At 38.2% G+C, this 17,978-nt stretch overlaps 2 protein-coding genes across 2 annotated transcripts in view; both read left to right on the forward strand.

Moving 5' to 3' along the window:
* The window catches only part of LOC125237309 (ATP-binding cassette sub-family D member-like), a 112,484-nt gene that overhangs the window by 60,412 nt on the left and 34,094 nt on the right, over window positions 1–17,978 (forward strand). The gene's annotated exons all lie outside the window — the stretch shown is intronic.
* The window catches only part of LOC125237548 (ATP-binding cassette sub-family D member-like), a 138,928-nt gene continuing 125,595 nt past the window's right edge, over window positions 4,646–17,978 (forward strand). Inside the window, exon 1 of the mRNA XM_048144678.1 lies at window positions 4,646–4,797. The gene's annotated coding sequence lies outside the window, so the exon portion shown is untranslated. The remainder of the gene's footprint in view (window positions 4,798–17,978) is intronic.

Here is a 17,978-nt window from a genome sequence, read left to right on the forward strand (position 1 = left end):
ACGTAACGAGGCATTTTTTATGTTTTGGTTGACTTCAACTTACAAAAATTGACGCCCGAAAGCTGCAAGCTGCGAGTAAAGACGGACAACTCAGTGGATTTCACTGAGTTCATTTGACACGCTAAGTAGATACGTTTGCTTGATCTATGGTATATATGACATCTGTGGTCGGACCTTACTTAGAAGTAGAACCATCAAGAAAAATGCACGGTCGGTCGGCTAGATGGCGATATACCTTTGGTTGATTCACAGCTAGATGGCGCTAATGTTAATATTTGTCAATTTTAACACAATATCAAGTTATGAATATGGGCCAAATTGTCAAAGCTGAGGTTCAAAAGTTACAACCTATAATTAGTAGTTAACCTGTCAACTGTGCGTTTCTCCAGAAACTTCCTACTTCGCACAGTTAAACCACAATTAAACTGCATTTTAAACTGTCTGCCTGTGGTATTTCCGGACCGATACGACCTTCAAAGTTTAAACCTTTAAAAAAAGTGCATTCTCTCATCCACCGGAAATGGACTCGACTTAAATCGACACGAGTTACGAATTTCCTTTTCGCACGTGTATCGTACGACGTTTTTCAGTACAGATGGCCATACGAAGTTTCGACCTGACATATAATGAACCACTTCTCGCACGAGTGCGTAAAAAAAACACCATCAGGGTGCGTAGCCGAATGGCACAAACGCTCACGAAACGAAACGCTATAGTAGATATCTATCTCTATCGCTCTTGCGTATTGGCGCGACAGAGCCAGAATAGCTTTCGCGGCGTTTCGTTTTCGTTTCGCGTCGGAGAAATGCCATTCGGCTACGGGGCCTGTACTGAAATAGTACATTACGATACAAGTGCGTAAAAAAGGAAGTTCCGAATTTCGATTGTACGATACACGTGCGAAAAGGAAATTCGTAACACGTGTCGATGTACTATTTTATGCTATCACTGTACAATTTAAATGAAAATGTGTTAATCATAGTTTAGAAAGAGAGGATGAGGCCTTACCTTCATTTTACAAAAAGCCTGCGGCTAATAATTACAGTGATTTAAACCTAGTCATGTGAAAAGTTCCATATTGTGAGAATGATAACACCTGCAGCCCTATTGTAACAATCTGGATGCGTAGCCGAATGGCACAAACGCTCACGAAACGAAACGCTCGTCTCTCATCTCTAACGCTCTTGCGTATTGGCGCGACAGAGCCAGACTATCGTTCGCGGCGTTTCGTTTTTGTTTCGCGTCGGAGAAATGCCATTCGGCTACGGCACCTGGGATAATCAATAACGCCGCCATAGCTTACGACGTGCTAATTACATGCCTGTGTGGTGACGGGTTAAGAATTTCACCACCCCATTTCTTCCCGTGGGTGTCGTAGAAGGCGACTATGGGATATGGGTTAAATTGTGACGTAGGCGAGAGGCTGGCAACCTGTCACTGCGATGTCACAGTTTCGTTTTCTTTCAACCCCTTATTTGCCAAGAGTGGCACTGAAGCTTTAGTAGTTTCGTGTGTTCTGCCCACCCCTTTATGGGATACAGGTGTGATTGTATGTATGTATGTATGTAATTACATTTTGCAATTTGCCAGTTGTAAATAACAAGTCTCTCAAAATGTCTTAAGTGTCTAATTAATCATTATCAGAAAATAACTCACTATAATAGCGTACTAACGTATAATAAATTAAAATTTAACTATATTCATAAATCTTCTAAGTTTTAATGGTTTTTTTCTCGGTTTTACACTTAACAATGACGACAAAATGTGAACTTTTGACCTCTCTTGTCGTTATACTAGAATCTTCCATGTCATTTGACCTTAGGTCAAAGTCACTTGTCAAGTATTTAAAATACTTGGTAGGTATATAAGTAAGATTTTGAAGTTTCGGGGCATTCATATTTTACTCGAATATTTAGGGTTCCGTAGGTACACGACACTTAGCTTGATTGAGTCTCATAAAACTACAGAAAAAACTACGCGCTGCCAGACCCCCTCCTCTGAACTCTGATCATGTCTGAGATCGCTGTGGTACAAGATGCCGCTCTGGTATAGGTCTCTTTAGCCACCGCAGACGTTGCAATACTTGCAATCAACCTCCACACAACACATAACTTACTAGACGCTGCAACAATCATCTGCAATAGATGACGTGGCCAATGATGATGATGGCATTGCAATATTATTGGAAACATGCGTGAATGAGTGGGTTTGTCGTACCATGTGATTTTTCTATACACAATCAAGATTCTACATTGTCACACACAAAGTTAGAAAATGCAACAACGGACGTCGCTGCGAGATGCGGAGCAGTGTGACGACCGCCTATGCCTCCGGACGTAGTATAGTTATAAAGTAGCTGATAAGTAGGTAACTAGGTATCCTAATACACTAGCTATATTTGATAAACAGACTCGGATCAAAAGAATAGGTTACTTAATTTATACAACCTAACATAACATCGCACATGCTCGAAGCTATTTTAATCGACATAGCCATTAGAGTGCTGCAGCTTCCTTATCTAATTTATTTAATATTACTTTAACCGTATCTTATCATTGTTATGCCCTAATAATTATTACGTCTAATATGCGGGCCAGTCGCTTTTCGGTACAGGAAAACATCGTGAGGAAACTGCGGGCTAATCCCAATGCCTAGTTACCCTTTGCAGCTTCGGGTTGGATGGGCAGAAGGCAGTCGCTTTCAAAACTAGTGCCTATGGAAAATCTTGGGATTAGTTGTCAAAGCGGCCCCAGGCTCCCATTAGCCGTGGCCAATGACGGGATAACGCAAGGATGATGATGGGGCAGCCATAAAATAATGACAATAATCGAATGGGACCTTCTTTACTAGACAATAGTCAAAAAGTCATTAATTCATTATTGAAACTAACAGTAACTCATAGTGGCACTACGTTTGCTTAGTACCTATATATTTGTAACATAAGAAACCGACAGACTTTGACCCCGCATTTCAGAGGTGAAAACAAGAAAAAAAAAAATAAGAAAATTTTCACAAAAATTTTTTTTTTTTTTTTTACCTATTTAGGATGTATTTTCAAATAAAAAGTAGTAAATAACTTCCATCCATGAAACTACTAGGAAGTAATACATAATGAGTTGTTTATCTGTAGAACTTTATAAAGACTTTCTAGGAAAATTATTTAGAACTTGATAGGTTCAGTAGTTTTTGAGAAAAATACGGAAAACTACGGAACCCTACACTGAGCGTGGCCCGACACGCTCTTGGCCGGTTTTTTGTTGAAATCTGAGTTCAGTTTAATAGGAAGCTAGCTCATACAAGTATAATTTAAGACATGCGAACATGGATGTTATTTTTCTTTGTTCAAAGTCATTCACCTTTGCCTAAACCGCAATTAAGGGTATGATGGTTGCATTATTTCATCTACTGTGTTGCTTCAATCACTAGCACATGCAGGGTGTAAACCTAATACGAGTGAATTTCTTAACGGTGGTGAGAATATTATAATTTTATAAATGGGAACGGCAAAACGGAGACACGTATTGACGTGATTTTTTAAGTGGAGATAGTTGAAGGGATGCAGAGTGACATAGGCTACTTTTTGTCTGTTTCTAAACCGTGCGAAGCCGCAGGCAAAAGCTAGTACTTACTAAAAATCACTCTGTACACATAGAAGACATCCATGACTAAGGAACAAATATCTGTGCTCATCACACAAATAAATGACCTTACCAGAATTCGAACTATACGCGCTAGGCCTGACGATTTGAAGCTCAACCATCATATACCTCAAAGTCTGTGGTACAAATTATGATGACTGAGGTGCAACGGAGCCTGTGATTTAGATTTAGGTTTCAGTCTAGCAGTCTTAGCTTAATTTTATACCTAAAGCAGACTAGTTTTTTAACCCCCGACGCAAAAACGACGGGGTGTTTGTTTGTTTGACGTGTCTGTCTGTCTGTCTGTTTGTCTGTGTGTGTGTCCGTCTGTGGCATCGTAGCTCCCGAACGGATGAACCGATTTAGATTTAGTTTTTTTTTGTCTGAAAGCTGAGTTAGTCGGGAGTGTTCTTAGCCATGTTTCATGAAAATCGGTCCACTATGTCGCGGTCGGGGGTTTTTTCAAAATTTAAATTTTTTGCCATACAATGCAACGGGAAATAAAATTTGAAACCGAATAAGTGGGTATACTCGCACCTAGTGTACCTACCTAATTTTAGTTTTTAATGAAGATTATAAGATTATAATCTTCTTATTTATATGACTTTTATTTACTTATTTGCCGAGTGTAATACAGAACGAATTTTGATAATGGGTCACTTGGGTCAGTAAGGGTATGGGGCAACTACCAGATACCGCGCAGCACGCGAAAACTGCTTTAAAAATTAGAAGACCTTCCCTCAGTTAGAAAATTTTCTGATTAAGAGAAAAACTTTTTTTTAACCTATACTAATCGATCCCATTTCAACCCAGAAGCAAAAACTTGTGTGAATATTGTAGAGAGAAGTTGACATTTTTTACTAGTAAAAGGAGCAGAAGACCGCGCAAAAATGAAAAAAAAAAAAAAACATTTTATAATCTATAAATCTGGTCGATAGGTACAAATATACATTCAACCTTGTGGATAAAGATCGTACGTGATTAGAACACCGCCATACAATTATCTCTTCAGTCAGTCCACGACCGTGGCGGTGCGCAGACGCATACGACTAACGCGCGACTAATCGCAGAGAGCATAAGGCGCGCGCGTTTAATCGCAAATATTGTGATAGTGTTTGTGACTGTGATAATACTAGTATAATATGGATTGCGATATTTGGTAAGCGATTCTTTTTTATCGAACGTCGGATCCAATGTTTTTAAAAAGTATTGGTAGGTTTAAAATATAACTGATTTTAGTTTTTTTTTTCTTTAGTGTTCCTGTATTTATATTATACAGGATGAAACAAAACCAGCCATACTTTGCATAATAACTTTTGTGGGCATAATGAATAACTTTTATGGGACCAATGATGAAAACGCAAAAAAAAATTGCTGTTCCTTAGAAATGAGCGGCAGCGTTTTTTTAGCTCTGTTTAACAGGTTTCTAGAAATAGTTTTTAGTGGTTACGCTCGGTTTATTTTTCATGAGGATTTTTTATTGTTGTGACGTTAAACATGTTTTTAAAACTCGGGGTTTTTAACGACTGTAAAATTTCAGTGAAAGAATGTACTGGGATTATTTTAAACTTATTAAAACTGGAGCTACATATAGTGTTTATGCCACAAAAATACATGAAAAAAAAAACATTTTATAATTTTAACATAGGCCACTTATAGATTCAATTTGTATTTAAATGTATTATAGTACCCGACCATTAGAATATCTGTGATAAATTAAAATAAATAAATAAACAGGGATAAAGTGTTTTCAGTTCATTTTATATGTATTTTTTTATTAAAATTAAGTATTTAACTTAATTAATGAACCCATTTAAATATTTTTTTGCACTTTTTGTCCCATATTTCTTTGTGTCAATTATGATTGATTCACACTAAAGCATACAAGGATTACAAGGTATTTGACCTCTCGGATATAAATGCCAATAACACCTACATAAAACAAAGGTAGTCTTAGGTTACTAGCAAAGGCAAAAGCCAATAAACAATATATTTTTATCTTTATTTCTCTAAATATGGTATCATGTAAAATAAAACAAATGTTAAATTGAATTTAATTTTAGGTTCTACACAAGGATTATTTATATAGAATTTACATACTTCATACTAAGAATCGATTTTTAGCGCCACCTATTGACTGATGATGCTTACAAATTTATTTTATATTTTCAAATTGTGTATTGACGTGATATCATGATTTTAAAATAAAGAAATATGTAATTTGTTCTTATAAAAAATAAAAATGCGCAAAATATTTAGGGAAAATATGATTTTGGCCACTTCCAGGCTGCGAACAACTTTCTTAGTTTTAAGCCTAAAATGCCCATACATTTTAGGGGTACGTTTTTTTGTAAGTGCTTTGTCATTCCAGTATTATGAGTATTAAATCGTTCTTGGTTCTACAATGGTTTTAAATGTGAATTAAAATATGTTACTTTTACAATACTTCAGTAAGTTACTACATACTTTATAATAGGCATAATCCAATCAAGACGTCTAAAATAAATCGTGTACGTAAATGTATTATATACCGTGTTTATTGTATAGTGTATACCTACTTGCGGACATCTGTTATTGGCTATGTGAATGGTTCCTTATGTCATAAATTTCTTTTCTGTATTGCTGTTGATGACTCAAATAAATAAAATAAAATATATTGTAATAAAACGTTTGATAATGCCTGTCATAAAAATTCACCCTGTATGTACAGTGAGCTGCAGAAGTGCATGACGATTTTATAAATGAATTAAATTTATTCATAATTTTTCCATGCAATTTTGAAGGTCACTGTACTTATATTTTCATTATTTCTAAGCAATATATTTTATCATTAGAAATTTGCAAGTACTGTACGTAGTTTGTGTACATGAACTACCTTTTTCCGCAAAATAGAAATCTCTGTATTGCCACTTATTCGCAAACTCTCTTCTCAGCAAATATTTAAACCAAAAACCGAAATCTGTTTACCTTGACACTCAGTACTTTCCTCGGCCGGTGAAAGTCGGTAGCCATTTTCGGCGTTCTTTTTTTGTTCAATCAAATCATAAATATAGATGCTGACGAAGTGTCAGAAATGTGTATACACATCTCTATTGCTATACTTTAAGGTTGAGGTGGTGCATGGAAGGAGCCTCCCAGTACGACGCACAACGAGTAACTAATTTCTACGAGATATCCCAGCGTCTGGCGCACCCCGGGCAACGGTCAACACCTATGCTGACCGGCGAATCCTTCCACCACGATGGTTTCTTTGAGCTCCAATGCGAATATAAATACATGCGATCAAAAAAGGCACTTTTCAGCGCCAGCCCTGACTGTCATCTCTATAAACATAGAGGGCTTCTCGGAAGACAAAGCACAACTTCTCTCCGAAATGTGCCGCGAGACGCATTGCGACGTTCTATGCATACAGGAAACACACCGTGACACAGGCCACCACCGGCCGCACATACCTGGACTGACACTTGTCGCTGAAATCCCTCACGCAAAACACGGCAGCGCAATTTTCACACGATCTGACACCCTAGTCACTTCCTCGTCTTGCGTGTTGATGGACTCGACGGAGCTGATAACTTTGGACATTGGCCAGTGCACAATCACGTCAGTCTACAAGCCCCCTCCACAGACCTTCCAAGCCTGGGACGTATCCGCACCCGGCGATCACCGGCCGAGAATTGTTCTGGGCGATTTTAACAGCCACAGCGTTGCGTGGGGTTACCGAGATTCCAACCCAGATGGAGAAAGAGTAGAAACATGGGCGGAAGCAAACGGGCTGGTACTCCTTCACAACCCTAAACTACCATCCTCCTTTAACAGCGGGCGATGGAAACGTGGCTACAATCCTGACCTGATATTCGTCAGTGAAGGAATAAGCTCCCAGTGTATCAAATCGGTCTGCAAACCAATACCAAGAACGCAACATAGACCCCTGATGTGCCGAATCCAAGCTGCTGTGCAACCCATCAGAACCCCTTTCCGTCGTCGGTTTAACTTCCAAAAGGCAAATTGGAGCGAGTTCTCGAACCAAATTGATAAAAACCTAAACGGATTACCAGCAAGGGCGTCGGAATACGACAAATTCATCAAAATTGTCCGAACCGTGTCGCGCCGTAGCATCCCAAGGGGTTGCCGCACACAATATATCCCGGGACTTAATTCCACCTCAGCCGATCTTCTGAGGGCCTACGAAGCACTGTACCGTAAAGACCCTTTCTCTGAAGAGACTATCACAACGGGAGAAGACCTAATGCGCGAAATATCGGCTAGCAGAAGAGAAAATGGTGTGAAGCAGTAAGCAATACCGACTTGACTCACAATAGCAAGAAAGCGTGGTCGAACTTGCGCAAACTCACCGGTGAACCGCCACCACCAACAAACTCAGGCCAAGTCTCGGCTAACCAGGTGGCCACACAACTTTTGCTCAATGGGAAACCCACTGGCCGTATGCCCAAACCGACACCAATACCTGCTGACACTAAACAACAGCCGCCCACAAATCTGAGCAAGCCCTTCACCCACCAGGAACTTGAGACTGCCATGAAGTCGTTAAAAAACGGTAAAGCAGCCGGCATCGACGACCTGACTGTGGAGCAGATCAAACACCTTGGGCCAGGAGCCAGGAACTGGCTTCTGGAACTATATAATAGCTGTCTCACGTCACTCAAGATTCCAAAAGCATGGCGTAAGTCAAAAGTAATTGCACTCCCCAAACCAGGAAAGGATCCGTCGGACGCTAAAAGCTACCGCCCCATATCTTTGCTGTGTCACACCTATAAGCTGCTGGAGCGCTTACTCCTAAACCGCCTCGCCCCAATTATTGAACCGAAACTCATATCAGAGCAAGCGGGATTCCGTCCTGGAAAGTCATGCACAAGTCAAACTTTGAAGCTAACGCAACACATAGAGGACGGGTTCGAGCTGGGCCTGATCACTGGAGTGGTCTTCGTGGACCTAACAGCAGCGTACGACACGGTGAATGTACAACGGCTGCTCGTAAAGGTTAACGACATGACGTGCGACGCTCGATTTACGAACATCCTCCGCGAACTGCTCCACAACCGCCGATTCCAAGTCCACCTGCAATCTACAAAGAGCCGCTGGCGCTCACAAAAAAATGGTCTGCCGCAGGGTAGTGTACTTGCCCCTATGCTGTTTAATATATACACCAACGATCAACCAGTACAGCAGAACACCCAGCGATTCGCATATGCAGATGACCTAGCACTAGCGGCCCAAAGTGACACCTTCGAAGGTACAGAAAAACCACTGTCGGCGGCCTTAAAGGGTCTAACGAGGTACTACGAGGTGAACTGCCTGAAAGCGAACCCCCTAAAAACTCAGTCGTGTGTATTCCACTTACGAAACAGGGAAGCAAACAGGCAGCTCAATGTCACCTGGAATGGCGTCGCGGTTGAGCACTGCCCCTGCCCAAAGTACCTCGGAATAACTTTAGACAGAACGTTGTCCTTTAAGAGCCACTGTGTCAAAACACGTCAGAAGGTTGACTCACGTAACTGCCTGCTGCGGAAACTCACCTCAACCCACTGGGGCGCGTCTGCGCAAACCCTTCGCACTACCGGCCTAGCACTTTGCTACTCGGCTGGCGAATACGCGTGCCCAGTGTGGCACCGCTCTACTCACGCAGACCAAGTTACCTCGGCACTCAACAACACCTGCCGTATAATTACCGGATGCGTTAAACCGACCCCGCTCAATAAGCTATACCCTCTGGCAGGAATTGCGCCCCGGAAACCCGCAGAGAGGTGGCATGTAGAGTTGAAAAATCGAAGCAGGAACAAGACTCAAGACATCCCCTGCATGGCCACAAGCTACCACCGCCCCGCTTGAAGAGTCGTAGGAGCTTTATGAGGTGTACGGAAGCCATCCGAACTCCACCACCTAAGAAGCGACTTGACCAATGGGAAAGTACCCGCGCCCCTCCCGACGACTACGTCCGTCCCGCCGAACTGCTCCCCGCTGGGCATAAGCAGCCGTGGCCGATCTGGAAAGCCTTGAACAGACTGCGCTCCCAGGCCGGCCGCAGTAAGGAGAACTTGCTGAAGTGGGGCACCCTACACGGCTCAGATACCCAATGCTCATGTGGGACGGCTCCACAAACGATGGAGCACATGCTGTCCTGTCCAGCGTGCCCGTTCGCCTGCTCTCAACAGGACCTCCGTGATGCGACAGACAGGGCGATAAATGTCATAAATACGTTTATCACTGCTTCCAGTAGTTCCACAGGTGGTATATCATCTTCATTACTAGATTCACCTACTTTTATAAATTTTAAAGCAGTTAATTTGACTATATTCAAGGTCAAATTACTTTACCCACTAGTGAATAAAATGCGTTTTTACCCACCGGCATTAAAGGATAAAACACGTGTTTCCGAGGTAGTGAGGGGAAAAGGAATGTATGTCAAATTCTTTGATACACGCCTATACTCTGTACGTTTAGGTATTAAAAGGAACGTAAATAATAGTATTTTTCTCAAACATGCAATGAAATATTGTCTTTACGTTCCTTAAAATGGGCTGGGAAGTATCGCTTTTTGGGCGCAACAACTCGAGAGGACTGTAAAGGGATTTCATATTATTTTTTAGGCCTAGGCCTGCAAAGTAACTTTTTTTTATAAAATATTGTCCTTTAGAGCATTTTTTTTTATTTCATTGTATGTTTGAGAAAAGCACTATACATGCCTCGGCGTGAAAACGGATTCCCGGCCTCGTATCCCTATCCGGTATATACCCACTTGGCCGGAAATCCTCATTTTCCCGGCCTCTGATGTAATGTACTATTTCAGTACAGATGGTGTTTTATTTTCGCACTAGTGCGAGAAGTGGTTCATTATGTGTCAGGTCGAAACTTCGGAGGGCCACCTGTACTGATAAACGTCGTACGATACACGTGCGAAAAGGAAATAAAAATACCGGCGTGACTATATGTATGTATGTTTCCTATATATGTCGGTTATCTAAATGGAGTTGAATATATATGGGTGTAAGCGATTCTAGAATGTTATGATAATAGTTTATCTCTTGCGTGACATAGTGACTATCTAGCACATTTATAAATAAGCGACACATTGCTTTATAAAGTCAATTAATTTTATTTCAATAGCATGGTTTGATTTTGACTAAAATTAAAGTACCTGCCTACACTTGTGTAATTGTTTTGGGTTCTATCAGCTATCTAAACTATAAATGTTGCAGGTTATAAAAATTGCACTCTGTAGGTATATTTCAAATACATAGACAACTTAGAATAGACAGATAAAATCTAAGGAAAAAATTACGTGTTGTATGGCTAGTTGACCATGGCGCTATTCGGCTAGAATCTAGATGATGTTATATCAACATTTGACAATGACAAATCGGGCCAAACTGTCAAAACTGAGGTTGAAAAGTTTTAAGCCCGGGTCGCGAAACGGAGATCTTTGCACTGTGAATACACATTTTACATTTTACTTTGACAGCAATCCACACTAATAATATCAGAATCAGAATCAGAATCAGAATCTCTTTATTTGTGAAAACATAGGTACATTTTTTAGGTGGTAACAGTACATGTTGTTTCTCTATGTTTTACCCGCGAGTGCAGGTATACAAACTTTTTGATTGCATGCAGCGTGCAGCTTAACTATAGAGTAGCAATTTATATACAGCATAAATCACACCCAGTTAACAGTGCTGATAACATAATTATAAAATTATTAAACCAAATAATCACATAATTTTCATAACTATACAAATTGATAAACTATTACACACAAAGTATTACACTTAGTATTTTCACTCCAAAAAAAAATGACAAATGATTATTGAAAATTTAATTCAATTACAGATGTCGACTTTAAGTGCAATTAATATAAGAAATGAATAAAGAAAAAAAAAATACAAGTTCATTATTTATAGCATTTGGTCATTTATATAGTCTTTAATCGAATAATAACATTTTTGTAGCAATAATTTAATTAGTTCTCTCTTAAATAGTTTAGCATTTAGCTGTAGGATGTCATTCGGCAGTCGATTATAAATGATAGTGGCCATCTTTAGCACGCTCTTGTTAAAGAGAGCGGTGTTACCAGCTGGAATTCGCAATTTGTAAGTGTGTTGCGGCCGCACAGCACGCTGTCGTCCATGAGACACCAGTGTAAACCGATTCAGATTATTTTTAACAAATAGGGCCATTTCTAGAATATACAGTGAAGGAAATGTCAATATTTTTAGTGAATTAAATGCAGGCACACAGCTTTCATCAATATTTAAATTTTCCATAGCACGAATACATGCTTTTTGTGCTTTAAATACATCATAGGTATAAGTAGAGATGCCCCAGAAAATGACTCCATATCTTAATACGGAGTCGACTAATCCGTAATAAGCACTTATTAGGGCTTTACGATTTACAAGTTTGGATAGGTTGCGAAGTGCGAACGCTGCCTTGTTAATTTTTTTACAAATCTCTAGACTTTGAGCTTGCCATTTCAAGTTACTGTCCATTATGATACCCAAAAATTTACATTCATTGACGTAGTTTATCTCAATACCTCTGTAGTTTATGTTTAGGCAGTCCGGTGTAATCTTTTGGTAGAAATGCATAATATTTGTCTTACTTAAATTGATAATTAGATTATTGCTATCAAGCCATGTTACAATACCTTTAAGTGCGTTATTTATATCATTTTCATAACTGCTTCTATCATTACATTTTATTATAGCGGTACTGTCGTCAGCAAAAAGTATCATGGGGTGGGGTGTGGCTTTTGGCAGGTCGTTAATGTAAATCAGGAACAGTAAAGGCCCTAATACGCTGCCTTGTGGGACGCCGTACCTTACTACTCGAGGATCTGAACTGTATTTATAGTCAAATCTTCGTTTTATACAAATACGACTTATTTCGGTATATTGCACTCTATTCGTCAGATAGGATTTAATCAAGTTCAATACATTGCCTCTTATACCATAAGCGTTAAGCTTGTGAAGCAATAGTTCGTGATCCACGTGATCAAATGCTTTGGTCATGTCTGTGTATATTGCACATATCGGTGTTCTTGTATCTACATTTCTTACAATTATTTCAATAAGTTCAAAAATCGCCATATTTATTGTTTTATTCCTCCTAAATCCTTTTTGTTGGTCACATAAAATATTATATTTTTCCAAGTAATCGTATAGATGTATATATATGACTCTTTCGAAAACTTTAGAAAATATAGGGATCAACGCTATGGGTCTGTAATTGGCGGGATCTTCTTTGTCACCTTTTTTGAAAAGAGGTTTAACTATGGATGTTTTTAATTCATCCGGATATATGCCTGTACTGATACAAAGATTTATTATATGACACAGGTATCCAGCTATAGAATCGCTTACAAATTTAACTACTGTTGTGTCAATGTCGTCATGCCCAACACTTTTAGTATTTTTTAATTTCTTTATGATATTATTCACTTCTTTAGCGGTAGTCGGTCTCATAAACATTGAATTTAAATCTTTCAGTTATATCAGTTATAAATAGAATATATCAGTTATAAATAGGAAAGTGTATGTTTGTTTGCCCGTCTTTCACAGCAAAACGGAGCGAGAAATTGACGTGATTTTTTTTATGTGGAGATAGTTGAAGAGATGGATAGTGACTTAGACTTTTTGTCTCTTTCCAACCCTCTTCCCTAAAATGGGAGGTGGAAGTTTGTATAAAGCATTCCACAATTTTTTAATTCAACACGAGCGAAGCCGCGTGCAAAATCTTGTTCTCTCCATATACTCGATCCTTTGATAATACATAACGCATACACATACATCCAAAACATATTTACTTATATATATACTAGCGCTAAGCATTATGACGAATATAATTATGCAATTTGTTTGCATGAATATTGAACGGCTATTTAGATCTTTTAACAATTAGTTACGGCGTTTTTTGCAACGTAACGCAAACTTTTTGCTTACGTAATGAGTTTAGCTTTTTGCGTTGGACAATAAAACTTCAATAATTGTTATTCTATTACTGCACAACATGTATATTTTATGGTTTTATGGTTTTGATATGCCAATAATGCTCAATAGATGTCAGTATGTTTCCGCTATTGTTAAGAGGAAAGTGGACGTCGCATCCCTATTTTCCCCATACAAACACTACAAACGTAGTTGTAATTTTCCTCTATGGATACTAATATTATGGAAGATATTGTTTACAATATTTGATATATATTAAACATAGCTACCATACCAAGTTTGATTTTTATCCATTTTATTATTATTGTAAAAATTTGAAGCAAAAAGCATTAGGTAGGTATAAAAATGTTTTGCTCCTATCTTTTTTTTTTGTGTATTAAACAACTAAAGAAATCAAATGAATGGGTGTAATTGTAGTTGTTTAATAAGTCGTTTTGAATAAATCATCGATTTCCAGCGGTCGTCTACTTTAGTCTGAATATTTGTCATGTTTTAGGACAATAACAAATACTTACCCGTACAATCAACCGAAAACATACATAAATACAATCATACAATCACGCCTGTATCCCATAAAGGGGTAGGCAGAGCACATGAAACTACTAAAGCTTCAGGGCCACTCTTGGCAAATAAGGGGTTAAAAGAAAACGAAACTGTGGCAGTGACAGGTTGCCAGCCTCTCGCCTACACCACAATTTAACCCATATCCCATAGTTGCCTTCTACGACACCCACGGGAAGAAAGGGGATGGTGAAATTCTTAACCCGTCACCACACAGGCACCGAAAACATAAATCATGATATTACATAGCAAAAATATTTTCTCTACTATGCAAACATGACTATCTTAAAGTACAGTAAGTTCTAACATGATATTTTTAAAAATAACACTCAGAAATGTTTTTTTTAAAACACTCATATCGTTAACGGTCTTTATGCTTCCAAGCATGTGACCATTCCAATACATACTTTAACGGGCCCAAACTCGAGGGCTTTGTTTGTGATCACAAAGAGTTTTATTGACCTACTTATCTACTTCCGTGATTATAATAATAGAGAGCCTAGCCAAGCAAGTGGCAGTCATTTAAGACGCTACCACTACTTGCAATTTGGGAATTTTAGTTAAATATACTAGTGTTAATTAACTAGATTTTCGAAAAAAAAATTCCATTAAGAGCAACTCAGTTAAAAGATATTGTGAAAAAATCTTCCGCAAAAAAAAGGTTCCGCTCTCGACTGTTTCCTCTTTCAAAACTTAATCAATAAGAACGAAATTTGAGAATCTGAATAACAACGAAATAATCTGTGTCGGACCGTTTAGTTTTTTTGGCTAACTGGCTAAGATTGGTAACAATCTTGAGTATCACACCTTTTTTTGCGCCGTAATGGAAAAGGCCGTTTTTGGAAATTTTTGATTGGCTCTAGCGTCTTTAAAAATAATAAAAATTTCACTTGCTAGGTTTTCAATTCCACACTCGGCGTTAAAATACAACTTTGCCCCCTTGTGTAACAAATAACTAATAACAACCATGAAAAATATTGAAATATATTACTGGTTTAAGTCGTAAATCGTTACTATGTTTTACATTTGAGGCAATATAGTTATAAACAAATAAACGTGTATCAAAATCAAATAAAAGGCCAGTGGTCTAGTGTACGACCTCCGGTAAGGTCGTGGCACAGACAGACCTCTATTTGAGTCGAGATCGGGTTTGTTTACACGCGGCTCTATAAAGTGACCTCCGAAAATATTTACACCGTGTTTTTTTTTGTTTCCCGTTAAATTCGACACGCAGTTAGGTGTTCATCATCAGGAAATTCAGGAACCACCCTGTATATCGCTTTTTGCTTTATTATTAGCATTATTCCTCTTTATTTCTTTCAAATCTTAGGCTAGGTTATTTATAATACGAATATAAAAGTAAAATACAAAACCATTATTATTATTAGCCATTCTACACGCGGATATCGCATATTAACCTATGAAAAACTAGCGACGCATAGTAACAATAGAAAGTGCTGACGTGCGTTTTGTGAGAATGCGCGCCACCCCTGATTAGGCCGCGAACTCGCGGCCGCCAGCATGTACTTGTAGCGCGGCGACGGAATCGCAGAGTGAGCCGCCCCTGGTAAAACTTCTTAGTCAAAATTAAAGAAAGTTGAACTAATTATTCTAATTTAATCATAATAGCGACGACGGCCCTAAAAGTGAAATTCCATCTACTCATTATTTTTTAACTAACCACGAAAAATGCTTTTATAAGTTTTGTAAAACTTTAACATTATCTTTTAATGGCTAATATTAATGACATTCTTATTTAAATAGATGTTTATTATCCAAAACGAGGGCGTGAATCCAGCGACCGTGAAAAAAAAAACAATTGAAGATGAACCCAACGAGTGTGAAGTGTTCTAGAGATTCAGGAGAATAAGGAAAGCTTTTATTATAACCAAGAACGAATGATGATGATCAGGGCCCGTAACTTTCATGCCGATGATATCAATTTGACGTCACGCTGCTTATAGATGATTCAAATAGTTTTATTGTAATAATTAATCATTATTCATTAATCAATTTTTATCATGTACAAATGACTTCAAAAGTAAGCTATTCATACGTGGAATAATTAATACCTACTTGATACGTGAAACGAAAAGGAAACGTTTTGTTTTAATAATTTATTCAAATATAGTAACAATTTATTAATCATAATTAATCAAACGACTGTAAAAAATAAACAAATAATTTAATTTACTTTTCACGTATCAAGTAGTACCACGTCGCGGTGGTCAGCTCCCGTTTCCACAGCACTTGCTAAAGTCTCAGTGTAGTTAAAAAGCAACTATCATGATAACAATAAGGTTCAAATTTTTTAAACAGTTTGCAGTGTGCAGGTAACTTTTTTTGAAGATGACAAAACGTGTTATCTCCGAAAGGGCTTTTTTATGGATTTGAACCTTATTGCTATCATGATAGTTGCTTTTTAACTACACTTAGACTATAGCACGCGCCGTTTAAACGGGAGCTAACCGCAGCGAATAATAGAAACAAAGGCCTTTGTTTAACAGATTAGGGCAAAAGCGAAAAGTGCATCTCAGAAAATTCATACTATAAGTATTAATTATTTCACGTATGAATATATTAGTTTTGAAGTCATGATTAAAATGATTGATGAATAATGATTCATTATTAAATAAAACTCTTGTATCATATTATATGCAGCGTGACGTCAAATTTATGTCATCGGGATGAAAGTTACGGGCCCTGATGATGATGATATTAATAAATTTACTATTTCGTAATTATTCAGGTTATATTAATAAACTAGGCAACTTTAGTATCTCATTAGCGTTATCCCGGCATTTGCCACGGCTTATGGGAGCCTGGGGTCCGCTTTGACAACGAATCCCAAGATTTGGAGTTGACACTAGTTTTTATGAAAGCGATTGCCATCTGACCTTCCAACCCGAAAGGTAACTAGGCCTTATTGGAATTAGTCCGGTTTCCTCACGATGTTTTCCTTCACCGAAAAGCAACTGGCAAATATCAAATGACATTTCGCACATAAGTTCCGAAAAACTCATTGGTACGAGCCGGGATTCGAACCCGCGACATCCGGATCGAAAGTCGTACGTTCTTACCGCTAGGCCACCAGCGCTTCAACAACACAACTTTAGCACAGTATAATAAAAAGTATATACTATCCGTACAGTATGGCCACTCCCGCTCCCCGCTAAAAGTAGCGCCCACCCCCTCTCGATTACCTCACAGTTACTGCCTGTTAAAAACGCGAACAGTCGAGTGTCATATTTCACTCATACAAGCATAGTACGCGTTCACCTACACGAGCTTAGACTGTGTGCTAGGAACGCGCCCCTTTCATATTATTTGATCTCCAGTGTCCAAGGTGTGACTTTTAAGTTACTACATTAGTATCTAAAATTATTATAATATTTGAGCAGGCAACCTTGCTTATTATGTACTTAACAGTTGACCGCTACCAAAAACTAATTTAAATAAAAATCTGAAAACCTTGTGTATAACAGTTAATATATAAACCTTGCGGTAACCTTGACAACCGTTTTCGTAACATAACTTCACGGTTAAGATTTCATAACTGGCCGTTTAATATGAATAAACGAAAGTGTATAAATATAGATGCGACGGGTATACTATTACGTCAATTATATGTTTGATTGCTAGTTGTAAATTTTGATAAAGGTTTTTAATATTTTATACCTTAGAACGTTAACTTAAGCTTTATTTTTATTCACAAATAGTAAAGACGTGTAGTTATGAGTGAAAGTAACAGTTGTTTAGTTGTTATTTTGTAATTATTTTTATTATAGGGACTGATGAACATAATCTGTCATATGAC

This window comes from Leguminivora glycinivorella, chromosome 21, assembly GCF_023078275.1.
Source record: "Leguminivora glycinivorella isolate SPB_JAAS2020 chromosome 21, LegGlyc_1.1, whole genome shotgun sequence".
In the NCBI taxonomy this organism is placed as follows: domain Eukaryota; kingdom Metazoa; phylum Arthropoda; class Insecta; order Lepidoptera; family Tortricidae; genus Leguminivora; species Leguminivora glycinivorella.